Source organism: Euphorbia lathyris, chromosome 10 (genome assembly GCF_963576675.1).
Source record: "Euphorbia lathyris chromosome 10, ddEupLath1.1, whole genome shotgun sequence".
Taxonomy (NCBI): domain Eukaryota; kingdom Viridiplantae; phylum Streptophyta; class Magnoliopsida; order Malpighiales; family Euphorbiaceae; genus Euphorbia; species Euphorbia lathyris.
Window position 1 is genome coordinate 25,630,087 of NC_088919.1, and position 12,846 is coordinate 25,642,932.

Sequence of the window (12,846 nt, forward strand, 5' to 3'; positions counted from 1 at the left end):
GCTTTAGATATTCGGATATCTAGATAGTTACATGGATCCGGTGAAGGAGTTCATTAGGATTGGGACCCGACTTGAGATAACAGAATGGATTGATTTATCTAATGTGTCAACTGTTCATCTCATTGGTATTAGTAGGTATAACTAATCCTCAGACTCAAACATTCGTTAATTAGTGATTCTGGATTATGGAGTCTGATACTTTGATTCTGTGCGAGCACGATCCAATAGGCGAGAGCCTAGGGTGTGTGAGAGCAGGGTTGGGTATCACACAAAGTAATTGCAGAATAGTTAATGTCAGATTGAGCATTCGTCACTCCCAGTAAGTGGGAGATATATCCAAATGGCCGCTTGTGGTGAATTGACTGAAATCCTTGTAAGGTGATACAGTTAAGAGTAGAAATGAACATTTCACTTAACTTATCTTTTCAGAGTGAATTCAACATGTACAAGTAAAACCGGACTCTTCGTTATATGTAACCTTGACACATTCCATAGTTATAAGGAATTGACCGATAAGATATAGTTGATGAAGGATCGTATTATACTGTACCTAATACAGAAAGGTTAACGGCAGTTATCAACCTGACTTCTTAATTACTCTGGGGGAATATCATAGGTTCTGCTAGTAACAGCTCGCGACGGTATTCCGTTATATATATGTTGGAATTAATCGTGATGAATAATTTCAAAGGATATATACGGCTAGTGGCAATAAAGAACCTAATGGGTCGCATATGGGACTTGGAATCGGAGGACAAAAACGTAATTAGCGGGACTCAGACACATGGGCCGAAATTTACATATTAGTTAGGGATATTAATTTAGTTTAATAATTATAATTAGATTATGATTATGAATTAAACTAAAGAATTATCTGATAATATTAATTGGATGTTTTATGCAATTAAAACTCTAATTAATTATCCCTAACATTAATTAATTATTAATTTGATTAATAATTATCTAAATATAATTAGTTATTGTTTAGATAATATTAAAGTGTTTATTTAATTATCTAGTTAGGAATCCTATTCAGAATAAGATTCCAATTAATTAAATTCCTAACACAACTGGGATTAGGGTTTCGGAAGTCTATAAATAGACCCCCTAACCTCAGTATTTTGGCCAACATAAGAAAAAGAGGAGAAGGAATTGTTCCGTCGTCGTCTCGGCTAATTTACTTTATTTCTTACTCCCTCTTTGATCTCGTATCGATTTCTGTTAGAGGCAATCATTGCGATTGCTATTTATTAAAGGTTGATTACTGATTAGTTTTGTTTTGTGTTGAATCAAACGTTCGTGGTTCACGAGTTGATAATAACAAGTTGTGGGCACTTCGTTTGCAACGGTAGATAGTTCTTCGATAAAGGTATTACTTTCTATCCCTCTTTATATGAAATAACAATTAACAGATCTTGGAAAAGGGAAATAGATAAAATATATAAAATTTTATTATTCCGCTATGCCTAGGCTTATCTATTTTCCTTCAAAGAGCTGGCAAGCTAAGAAGACAGCTGTTGAAGAAGCTCAAGACCTAACCACGTACAAATATGATGAGCTCATTGGATCTCTGCTGACCCACGAGATCTCCATGAAGAATTTTGAGGCCAAAGAAAAAACTGAAGACAAGAAGCAAAAAACTATTGTCATGAAAGCTAACTCAACTGAAGCTGACTCATCAGATGATGAGGAGATGGCCATGTTCACAAGGAAGATGAAGAAGCTGTTTAAGAAAAACGACAAATACAGCAAAAGGCCATTCAAAAGAAGTGATAAACACAAAGCTGAGTCTAGCGACATCAGTTACAAGAAGGACAGCTCAAAGCCCGTCACCTGCTTTGAATGCCATCAAGCTGGGCACATCAAATCAAGTTGTCCCGCCTTAAAGAAAGACAAGAAGGGAAGCAGAAAGGCAATGGTGGCCACATGGAGTGACATTGATGAGTCAACCTCGTCAGAAGCTGATGCCACCGAGTCAGCAAACATCTATTTCGTGGCTGACGAATCTGCTGACCAATGTCTCTCTGAGCAAGCTGACCTCTCTGATGGATCTGACCATGAGGAACACCCAACTGAGGTAACATCTTTGCCCTTGCTCAGAAATGAAATGATTAATGCCCTGAGTGATCTCTATACACTGATCAAAAAGTGTAACAAGAAAATAAAAGCACTCAGCAGGCGATGTGATGAGATTGAAGAGGTCAAACTCAGTGGCCTTCGACATCTCCTTCAGGACAACACTAGGCAAGATGAAAATCTAAAAATCATGCATAGGTTTATCTCTGAAGTCCAATCAGATTCTAAGAAACTGAGGAAGGATATCACATCAATACAGAACCAGCTGAATACATCGGCTAAGAAGAGGTTCCATCCAAAAGCTATGTACTCGGGTACCAGTCAGCGAAGGTGGAATACTCACCAGAATGTCCAATGTGACTTCTGCGGAAAGAAATGACATACCATAAAGGTATGCTGGCATGCTCAGCACAATCGTGCTTACCATAAATGGAAATACCCTCAAAGGGTAGTTTATTGTGACTTTTGTGGGAAAAATGGCAGCACCATAAATGTATGCCGTCAAAAAATTAAATATGATGCATCACCTGTTGACTCTAACAAACGAGGACCCAAAAAGAATTGGGTACCTAAAGATAACTAGTTACATTGTAGGTGAGCTTAAGGTGCGCGGAGAAGTCAAAGCTATAGTACATTGACAGCGCATGCTCGAGGCATATGACTGGTGATGAAACTCAGTTCATCACACTTGTGCATAAACGAGGAGGAAATGTAAGTTTTGGAGACAACAAAAAGGGTAAGATAGTAGGGTCAGGTACCGTTGGTGGTAATCCTACTATTGAGTCAGTCTCCCTAGTCAGGGGTTTTAAATATAACCTATTGAGCGCAGCTCAGCTGTGTGACAGCGGTAGAAAGGTTGTATTTGATGCCACTGAGTGTAGGATACTCAAGGGAAAAACAAATGAGTTGATTTTAACTGCCCCTCGTGTTTCATGCTGAACTTAGAAAAGAAGTTTTCAAAAATTATATGCTTAGTGTCAAAGGAAGATAATTCCTGGCTATGGCATAGGAGACTTGGTCATGTAAGCATGGACCTCCTAGCCAAACTAGCAAGAAAGCAATTAGTTGTGGGTTTGCCCAAACTTAGATTTGAGAAGGATCAATTATGCAATGCTTGTCAGCAAGGTAAACAAACCAAAAAGTCTTTTCAAAGTAAAAACGTAATCTCAACCAAGCGTCCATTAGAGTTACTACACTTGGATCTTTTCGGACCAGTCCAGCCGCTGAGCTTGAGTGGTAAGAGATTTTCCTTGGTCATTGTAGATGACTTTTCTCGGTATACTTGGGTTATCCTGCTGAGTAGCAAGGATGAAGCTTTTGAGATGTTCTCAACACTGATTAGAAAACTTGAAAATGACAAAGACCTAAAACTAGCTCACATCTGAAGTGATAATGGTGGAGAATTCAAAAATCAACAATTTGATGAATTCTGTGAAGCCAGCGGCATTGACCATAATTTTTCTGCTCCTAGAATGCCTCAACAAAATGGGGTAGTTGAAAGGAAGAACAAAACCTTAGTTCAAATAGTTAGGACAATGCTGAGTGAGAATAGGCTTCCAAAGTATTTCTGGGGTGAAGCTGTCAACACAGCTTGCTACATACTCAATAGGGCTTTAGTTAGACTTATACTTAAGAAAACCCCTTATGAACTTTGGAAAGGACGAAAACCCAATATTGGATATTTTCGTGCCTTTGGTTGCAAATGTTTTATTTTAAACACTAAAGACAATCTTGCCAAGTTTGATTCAAAAGCTGATGAAGCTATCTTCTTAGGGTACTCAACAAACAGCAAAACATATAGGGTGTTTAATAAACGAACTCAAGTCTTAGAAGAGTCTGTACATGTTGAGTTCGATGAAACTGACCCTGCAGGGAAAACAAGTCAGCCTACTGAATATGACACATGCTCAGCTTCCGTTGACCAAAATGGAGCCACTGAGTCACAACCTCAAGGGCTGACCAAAGGTAAGAACGAACCTGAAATTATCTTTGCTGACGAATATAATCCTGCAGAGATTGTTGAAACACCGACTCCTGAAAACTCCACACTACCAAAAGAGATCAAGGTTCCAAGAGGACACACAGAGAAGTCCATTCTTGATGTTGCTGAGAACACCTTGATGACCAGAAATCAACTCAGGAGATATCTCAGTAATGTTGCGTTCATCTCAGTTCTTGAACCGAAAAACTTTTCAGAAGCTGAGCACGATGAATTTTTTATTAATGCGATGCAAGAGGAGCTCGATCAATTCAAGAGAAATGAAGTATGGGATTTAGTGCCTAAACCAAATAATCAAAAGACCATAGGAAGAAAATGGGTATTCCGCAATAAGCTAGATGAACAGGGAAACGTAGTTAGGAACAAAGCCAGACTTGTAGCTCAAGGTTATAGTCAGCAGGAAGGTATTGACTATGGTGAGACCTTTGCACCCGTAGCTAGATTAGAAGCAATAAGAATCTTGTGTGCATATGCTACTTTTATGAACTTTAAATTATTCCAAATGGATGTTAAAAGTGCATTTCTTAATGGAGTTATAAATGAAGAGGTTTATGTCAGTCAGCCTCCAGGGTTTGAGGATCCAAAGTTCCCAAACCATGTTTATAAACTCAAAAAGGCTCTGTACGGCCTGAAGCAAGCACCACGTGCTTGGTACGAAAGGCTGACCAGTTTTCTGCTGACCAGGAACTATGTCAGAGGAAAAGCTGACACAACCTTATTCATTAAGAAAAAGGGTAAAGATACCCTGTTGGCACAAATATATGTAGATGCTATTATCTTTGGTGCTACTAATGAGTCTATGTGCAAGGAATTTAGCAAACAGATGCAAACTGAGTTTGAAATGTCAATGATGGGAGAACTCAACTTCTTCCTTGGACTTCAAATCAAATAAGGGAAGAATGGCATCTTCATTAGCCAGACCAAGTATGCCAAAGAGATATTGAAGAAATTTGACATGGGAGGTTGTAAACCAATATCTACCCTAATGGGTATTGACACTGTGCTGTGTGCTGATGAGAAAGGTAAGTCAGTAGACAGCAAATTATATCGAGGTATGATAAGCTCTCTACTCTATCTAACGGCAAGTAGGCCAGATATTCAGTACTCAGTATGTTACTGCGCAAGATATCAAGCTGACCCTAAGGAATCTCATTACATAGCTATAAAAAGAATCCTTAGATATTTGCAAAGCTCAGTGAATGCAGGTTTATGGTATCCAAACACAAACGATTTCACACTCACTGGATACACTGACGCTGACTATGGACGAGACAAGCTTGAGCGGAAAAGCACTTCAGGAGGATGTCAATTCCTTGGAAGCTGTCTAGTGTCTTGGTTCAGTAAGAAGCAGTCGTCAGTTGCCCTGTCAACAACTGAAGCTGGGTACATTGCTGCTGGAAGCTGTGTTGCACAAGTCCTATGGATCAAGCAATAGCTGGATGATTATGGAGTTCAAACCAAAACAATTGAAGTCAAATGTGACAACAAAAGTGCCATTGACTTATCTAAAAATCCAATCCAGCACAACAGGATGAAGCATGTCAGCATAAGGCATCACTTCATCAGAGATCATGTACTCAAGGGTGAGATCAAGATGACCTATGTTCCAACAGGTGAACAGCTTGCAGATATCTTCACGAAGCCATTGGCTCGTGAGCAGTTCAGCATACTAAGGGAAGCTATCGGTATTTCTAATCCTCTTCAATAAATATCTGAGCTAAATGAATATTGAGTGATTATAATATGCCGAGTGATCACTACATGTTAAGTAACTATCATATGCTGAGTAAAAATGAACGATGTAAAATCACTATATGCTGAGTTGCTATATATATTGAGTGATTACTAAATGCTGAGTTACTTCACATGATATGAATCCCTTCTTCAATAAACTACGCACTCTGAACTCTAAACGTTTAGTATCTTAGATGCTGAGTAGAACGACTTGCGCAAATTAATGCTAGCACGCGTATTTAAGTAGCCACCTAGGATGATGTAAGCGTAATGATTAGAAAACCATGCGCCGAATGTGTCATTAATGCCAGAGATAACTGTCGATTGATCAACTCGAGAACGAATCGCCATTCTGACCTATCAGATCGATGTGCTCCAGCTATAAATAGTGGATGATTTCCCACTAACTTCTCTTTACGCTTGAAACATATCGCACTCAATCTCTCTCTCTTTATCAATTCCCTAATCTTCTGCATTTCTCAAATCCTCAAGAACACCATGTCGAGCGATTCCCAGAACAACTCCGGTGAGAACTATGATGACAACCGCTCAGACATTAATCCTGCCTCTCCTGCTGAGCAGGAATATCAAGAGACTTCCTCAGAGTCTCAAGAACAAATCCATGGTCAGCATGACCAATCAAAGGGTGAGGCCAGTCCCCACGGTAAAAACCCACGTCCTGACCAACCAACTTCATCGAAGAAGAAGAAGGAGAAAAAGAACCAGAAACCTAAGGAAAGGACATTCTCCCCGGTCCTTAAAAACGTTAAAACTCTAAAAGTTTTCCATTCCCGCTGGTTCTCCAAGAGCTTCGTACAAGCTGAGCAACCCTTCTGCGAATGGATATCAAAGAATGGCTGGACCAACCTCTTCTCTCTCCCTGGAACCACTTATCCGCAGTTAGTAAAGGAATTCTACACAAACCTAAGGGTAGCCGATGATGACTGCGACTATATGATCACGAAAGTCAAGAACAAGGAGTTCACCATCACTCCTTCTTATCTTACTAAACTGCTAAAACTGAAGGAATAAGGATCAGAACTCAGGTGCACAAACGACTACATGCACGTTGATTATGAAGCTGAGTTCTGCAAACCCAAGAATCATAAAGGTGAAATCTCTAGTACAAGTATGGGTCAGCCTAAAAAACAAGCCCAATATATCCTGACCAACTTCTTGTTTCCCAAGGTCAACTCCTCCTCCTCAGCCTCAAACTTTGAGCAGTGCTTTATTTGGCACATGCTGACCTACCAGCCGCTCAATATGCCCATCTTTCTAATTGGGGCTTTGCAACGGAGCACGGGGATACTCAGGATGGGCTCCCTAATCACCAAAATCCTTCAGGATCAAAAGGTCACTCTAAAGGAGGAAATTGACATTGAGGGCACTGAGATCACCTCAGCGATTCTATTTGGCTTAGCTCACAGCCTTCCTATCAAACCTAAGAAGGGTAAGGGACCCTTGGTCGAAGAAGCTCCTACTGAGGAAGATGTGGTTGAAGAGACAACTGCTAAGCTGTAAAAGAAAGGAAAGAAAGTTGTGATTGAAGCAGAACCTACTGAGCGCACTAGGCAGGAAAGAAAGAGAAAAGCTGACCAAACCCCACTGGCCAGGGACATTAACAAAACTGCCAAGAAAATCAGGGTGGTAGTTGGTGGAAAGAAAGCTGCTCCTGCTGAGCCAGCGCAAGAAAAGCCAGAGTCAGCTGAGAAGAAACAGAAGAGAGTTGACCCTGAGGAAAGTGAGGAGACACTTGAACAGCCGCTTAAGAGGAAGAAAACCTCTGGGTTGAAGCCGTTAGACGCTAACCCACTTGACTTTGTAATTTCAGCGGACTCACATTTTGTACGAAGTCAAGAAATTGATTTGGAAAAGACACCTTGTGATCAGGAGGAAGAACAAGGTTGTACTGAGGAACTGGCTCGAGCTGACAAGGTACATTCTACTGAGCCGAGTAAAACAGCTGCTGCTGAGCAGACTGATGAGCAAGGAGTTCAGTCTCCAGTAAAGGACAAGGTTGAAGAGACTCTCTATGCTGACCTAGGACTCAATTTCTCTTCTGAGTCACCAGACTCCCCTGCCGCTGATCCTTCTCCTCCAATCAAAACTCAGAAGGGCAGTGCGGACAAGTGGTTCAAACGCAAGGCCCAAAAGCCCAACGTCATCGATCTCTTGGATGAATCACCGCTAAGGGACCCAATCACAGAAGTCAAGGAAAAACAAGCCTCTGTTTCTCAAGCTGAGGAACAAGCCACTAAGGGTCCAACTTCTGCCGACACCTCTGCTCAACCTTCCACTGAGCAAGTGCTCGATGTTCCAGCTGCTCAACATCATGAGTTAGCCAAGGAAAATCCACCTACTAAAGACAGCTCTGAGTTGCCTCAACCTCAAGACTCAACTCAACTTCAGACTGGCCCTGAGCAGGTAAATAACACTACTGAGCAACCACTTCCTTCTTCTACTAAGCAGTTAGAAAATCAGGCCGCTCCTGCTGTTGGCCTCAACAAAAGTGCAGCTGCTGACCAGGCTGGCACTTCTACTTCTGGGCAGCACCAAAATTCTCCACCTGCTGCCGCTAACCAGAAAACGGCCACTGAGCACCACACTGATGATCCTTATACTTATTTGGATGCTTCTGAGTCAGGAAGAAGAATCATCCACTCTGCTCAAACTCTACTTCAAGAGATTCATCAGTCTCAAGCCGATGTTGCTGGGTCCATTCCTGTTGAGCCAACTCAATTTTCCTCCGCCACGCAACTTTTGACCGAACTCAAAGGTCTCAAGGAGCTGATGAGTGTTATGACTTCTCTCGTCTCTCAGCAGCCCAAGCAAGAATTCATGGTCAAGCTGGCCGAACTTCAGCTGATGATGGTTAAACATATGAACTCAATCGAAGGGAAAATAAACGCCTTAACTGATGCGAACTCATCATCCGCCACTTCTGTTGAGGTCACTCAGCATTTTACCCAGCTAACCACCGAGCTCATCGGGGCACGTGAACTTATCTCCTCATCTTCTCAATGCTCCATAGAACAAATTGGAGAAGCTATACGCCTACTCAACTTGAGCAAAGAGGAAATGGACACTCACCAGGTCAAGACCAATGACATTTTGCACTGCACCAGGTCAACACTTGCGCATGTTCGGCATATCAATACTCAGCGTCATTCGTATGATTCTGCACTACTCAGGATGTATTATCAATCCTATGCACAAATGACGGACTCCATTACTTGGATTGGGAAGTCACTTGAGTACCTACTCAGCATGCTCTGCGCAAATATTAAAATCCCCGCTTCAAGTATGGTCGATGGCGTGCAGGTCTTTAAGGGTCTTAGAGAAAGTACGGGTCACATGCAACACTATTCATCCATACTGACTCGTGCTGTTCAACAAGGGAAGTTCTATGCTCCTCCCCTTCAGTCTAATAATGCTGGCAAAATGGGGGAGAAAGATCAAGCTAGGCAAGCTGCCGGAACTCAGCAGAAAACGAGGGAGAAGGAGAAAGATAAGGCTAAGCAGCCAGCTGTCGGAACTCAGCAGAAGCCTCCTGGCTCAACTTCTGCTGTCCCAAGCAATCAAAGTCAGCAACAGAGAACATCCAAGCCTAAAGCCAAATCTAACCAAGTTCAAGCCATCATTAAGAAGTAGAAATAGAACTAGACTTAGCTCGAGACTTGTAACTTTTGTATCTGGCATGTTCTATCTTGTGCTGACTATCTATCTATATAAGCATATATTCTACAAACGTCTTTATATACATTGATGCTTACATGCTGTGTTTATATGATGATCTGTCTCATATAACTACTCATTGAACAACCAATTAAAACTTGTGAACATAAAAATTTAACAAGTAAATTACACTCAGTATAGCTCAACTCTGATATTTGAATCTAACTCTGATACCAGAACCCAACTCTGATACCTGAATTGAACTGAGTATCAAAACTGAGTAAAATATTCCAAGTATTGACCTTCTTCGGAAGCTGACCTTAGGCTCTTTTCGATTAAATCTTATAAGGTTTAGAATTGAACTAAGTCAGTGACTCATGTCTTAGATTCACTCAATTAGATCTTAGAAGGTTTAGAGTTGAACTAAGTCAACAAATGCAACCCTTACGGGGGAGTAATTTCAGAAGAATAAAAAGGTCAAAAATCATGAGGGATGCTCAACACTGACTTCCTTGATTAAATACTTTTGCCAACATCAAAATGGGGGAGTTTGTTGAAACACCTTTCCACATGATTTTGATTTGACAAAATTATTTAAGTTAATCCCATGATTAAAACAATTAAATTTAAGTGCTTTGATTTAATTGTACTAATGTGTTTGTTCAATGTTGAGTAAGTTAACTGTTAAGCCCAAAATATACCTAAAATATCATTAGTAATTACATCAATATTGCTACGAATTTATGCTATTTATACCTATTTAGAATACTTTTACTCCCGAATATGTTTCTTTCATGCAAGGTACATAAATATTTGGTAAAATCCAAATAGGAGTAAAAAGAGCTCAAAAATAGAAGAAAAACCCTACAAAAGGAGTCGAAGACGACGAAAATTAATAACGCCAAGTCGAGGACACAAACGAAAGCCGGAGAGGTGAAAAACGTTCCGTGCCGCGACCGCGGCCCTCAAATTCACGGTCGCGACACGCGTTCCTCAGCCCTCTTTCCCTTCGTCCGAAGACCAAATTGTTGCTCCCCCATTCTCGGTAGAGAATTTAATATTCTCGGTACGAGCAGGAGATTTTAGAAGCCTAGTTACACACTTTCGTTTTCAATGAAATGCGATCGTTCGGGTGGATAAAGACGTCCTTTCGCAGCAGACACGATTCTTCGCAACGGACACGATCCTTCACAACGGACACGACACTTCAATCAAGACTCTTCAACATCTATAAATAAAGAGTTGATGGATAGTGTGATATGTGTAGAAGAAAGAGATTAGTATAGAATTTATGCAGAAATTCCGAGTCAAGTGATTCAGAAGTTAGATTTCGATTCTGTAAAAAGCAATATGATGTACACACATTGTTTACTAAATAATAACAAACTCAGTAGCGTTTAGACATTGTTCCAGTTTAGTTTACATTTTGGTAGTAGACCGACCCAGTCTCTATTACGAAGATTCAACGAGAAGATTGAGTAGAGGATCCGCCCCTGAGCCTGACAAACTCTAACGAAACCCAAGGAAAGGATTGACAACCCGTTCACTTGCACGTCGTCGAATGTTTCCATGCTCCATGTTCTCTGTAAACTTGTATCAATTTATATTTCATCTAATAAAGTCTGTTCTATTTGATAGATTTTTATGCAGCACTTATGGTAACCAATCCACTAAAGTGACTGCTGGTGTTTTCATTAAAACGTAGTTTAATTCAAAATCTTTACAAGGAAACTTTGTTCAACACTTAGGCAAATTATTATCTCGGTAGAGTTTTAATTTGGTTAAGGGCAATTATCCCGGATAAGGGTTTTGTCGCATTCAAAGCCTATTAATTAGAGGTTCCGTCATTTATTTCATCTTTATAATTCGTACAAAGTTTAAAGTTGTTTTCTTTGCTTAATGCAAACAAATATACTTGTTTACTTTTCTAAAGTACTAAAACGTTCCTGTTTTGCAAATTCATTCTTAAATCAGATATTTTCTAACATCTTCATACTCTAATCTAATTCTTATTCTAGCAATTTCAAAACCAAAACCGATTAAACGATTTTTCCATATTATAAACCTAAAAGTAAATTTAACCGATTCAGAATAAGTTTTGTTAAAAAACGTTCCCTGTGGGATCGATATCTTTTATTACTACAAGCGTATACCGTGCACTTGCGGAAATCGCTCAACAAGTTTTTGGCGCCGTTGCAGGGGAACGCCAAAATTTTTGACAAAATTTTAAATTTTTCGTGTTTTATTACGAATCTAGGTTTATTCATACTTCTTCAAACTTTTATATTTTATTTATTTTCAATTACTAACATATTTATTTTTCAAATTATGTTTTGTAGGTAGTTTCTGTTCGTGCGAAATTTCAAGTTCATACGCAGTTCTCGAAGTTCAGGCACGTCACCAGATCCTATTGACCCAGTAATTGAAAGAACTCTTAAAAAGAACAAGAAAGAAAAGAAAAAGAAAAACAAAACCCCAATAAAAACTAAAATTACCGAGCCAGAAGTTATGGCCACACTTATGGATTACGCTAGGCCAGGAGTGGCCGGTGTAACAAACAGTATAGTTAGACCCCAAATTAATGCACATCATTTTGAAATTAAGCCTGCGTTGCTTAATATGTTGCAAAATAATGTAACGTTTTACGGGTTACCTAACGAAAATCCTAATACCCATTTGACAAATTTCTTAGAAATTTGTGACACTTTTAAAATTACTGATGTAACTGCAGAAGCAATCAAACTTCGCCTTTTTCCTTTTACTTTGAAGGATCGAGCCAAAGAATGGTTAACTTCTATGCCAGCCGCATCAATTGAGACTTGGGAGCAATTAGCCCAAGCATTTTATCAAAAAAATTTCCTTTAGCAAAAACCGCAAGAGTCATTAAAGAGTTAACATCTTTTTCTCAAAATGATAATGAAACTCTTTATGAGGCTTGGGAACGTTTTAAAGAACTTCAACGTTTATGCCCACACCACCAATTGCCCGCCGAACTTTTAATGCAAACATTTTACAATGGACTAAATCCTACAACTAGAGGTTCATTGGACGCTATGTATGGAGGGTTATTCATGAAGAAAACATCTGCCCAAGCAAGAGAACTTTTGGAGGAAATGGCAATCAACAGCTGTATGTGGCCCGCGGAACGTGGACACGTACCATCAGCAAAACCATCATCCTCAACAACATCATCAGTTAAAGGTATAGTGAATCTTGATCCAGTAGCGATGTTGCAAGCCCAATTTTCTGCCTTATCGCACAAAATTGATAGGTTTATGGCACTGTGTGATTCTAATGGTAAGCCAATCCAAACAGATATGGATTACGAAGGTATGAGTGAAATTGAACAGGTAAATTTTGTC

At 39.9% G+C, this 12,846-nt stretch overlaps 1 non-coding gene across 1 annotated transcript; it reads right to left on the minus strand.

Moving 5' to 3' along the window:
- Positions 1 to 12,360: 12,360 nt before the first annotated feature.
- Positions 12,361 to 12,467, minus strand: LOC136210070 (small nucleolar RNA R71). The gene has a single exon (XR_010677780.1). It is a non-coding gene; the product is annotated as a small nucleolar RNA R71 (small nucleolar RNA).
- Between the last annotated feature and the right edge of the window lie 379 nt (positions 12,468 to 12,846).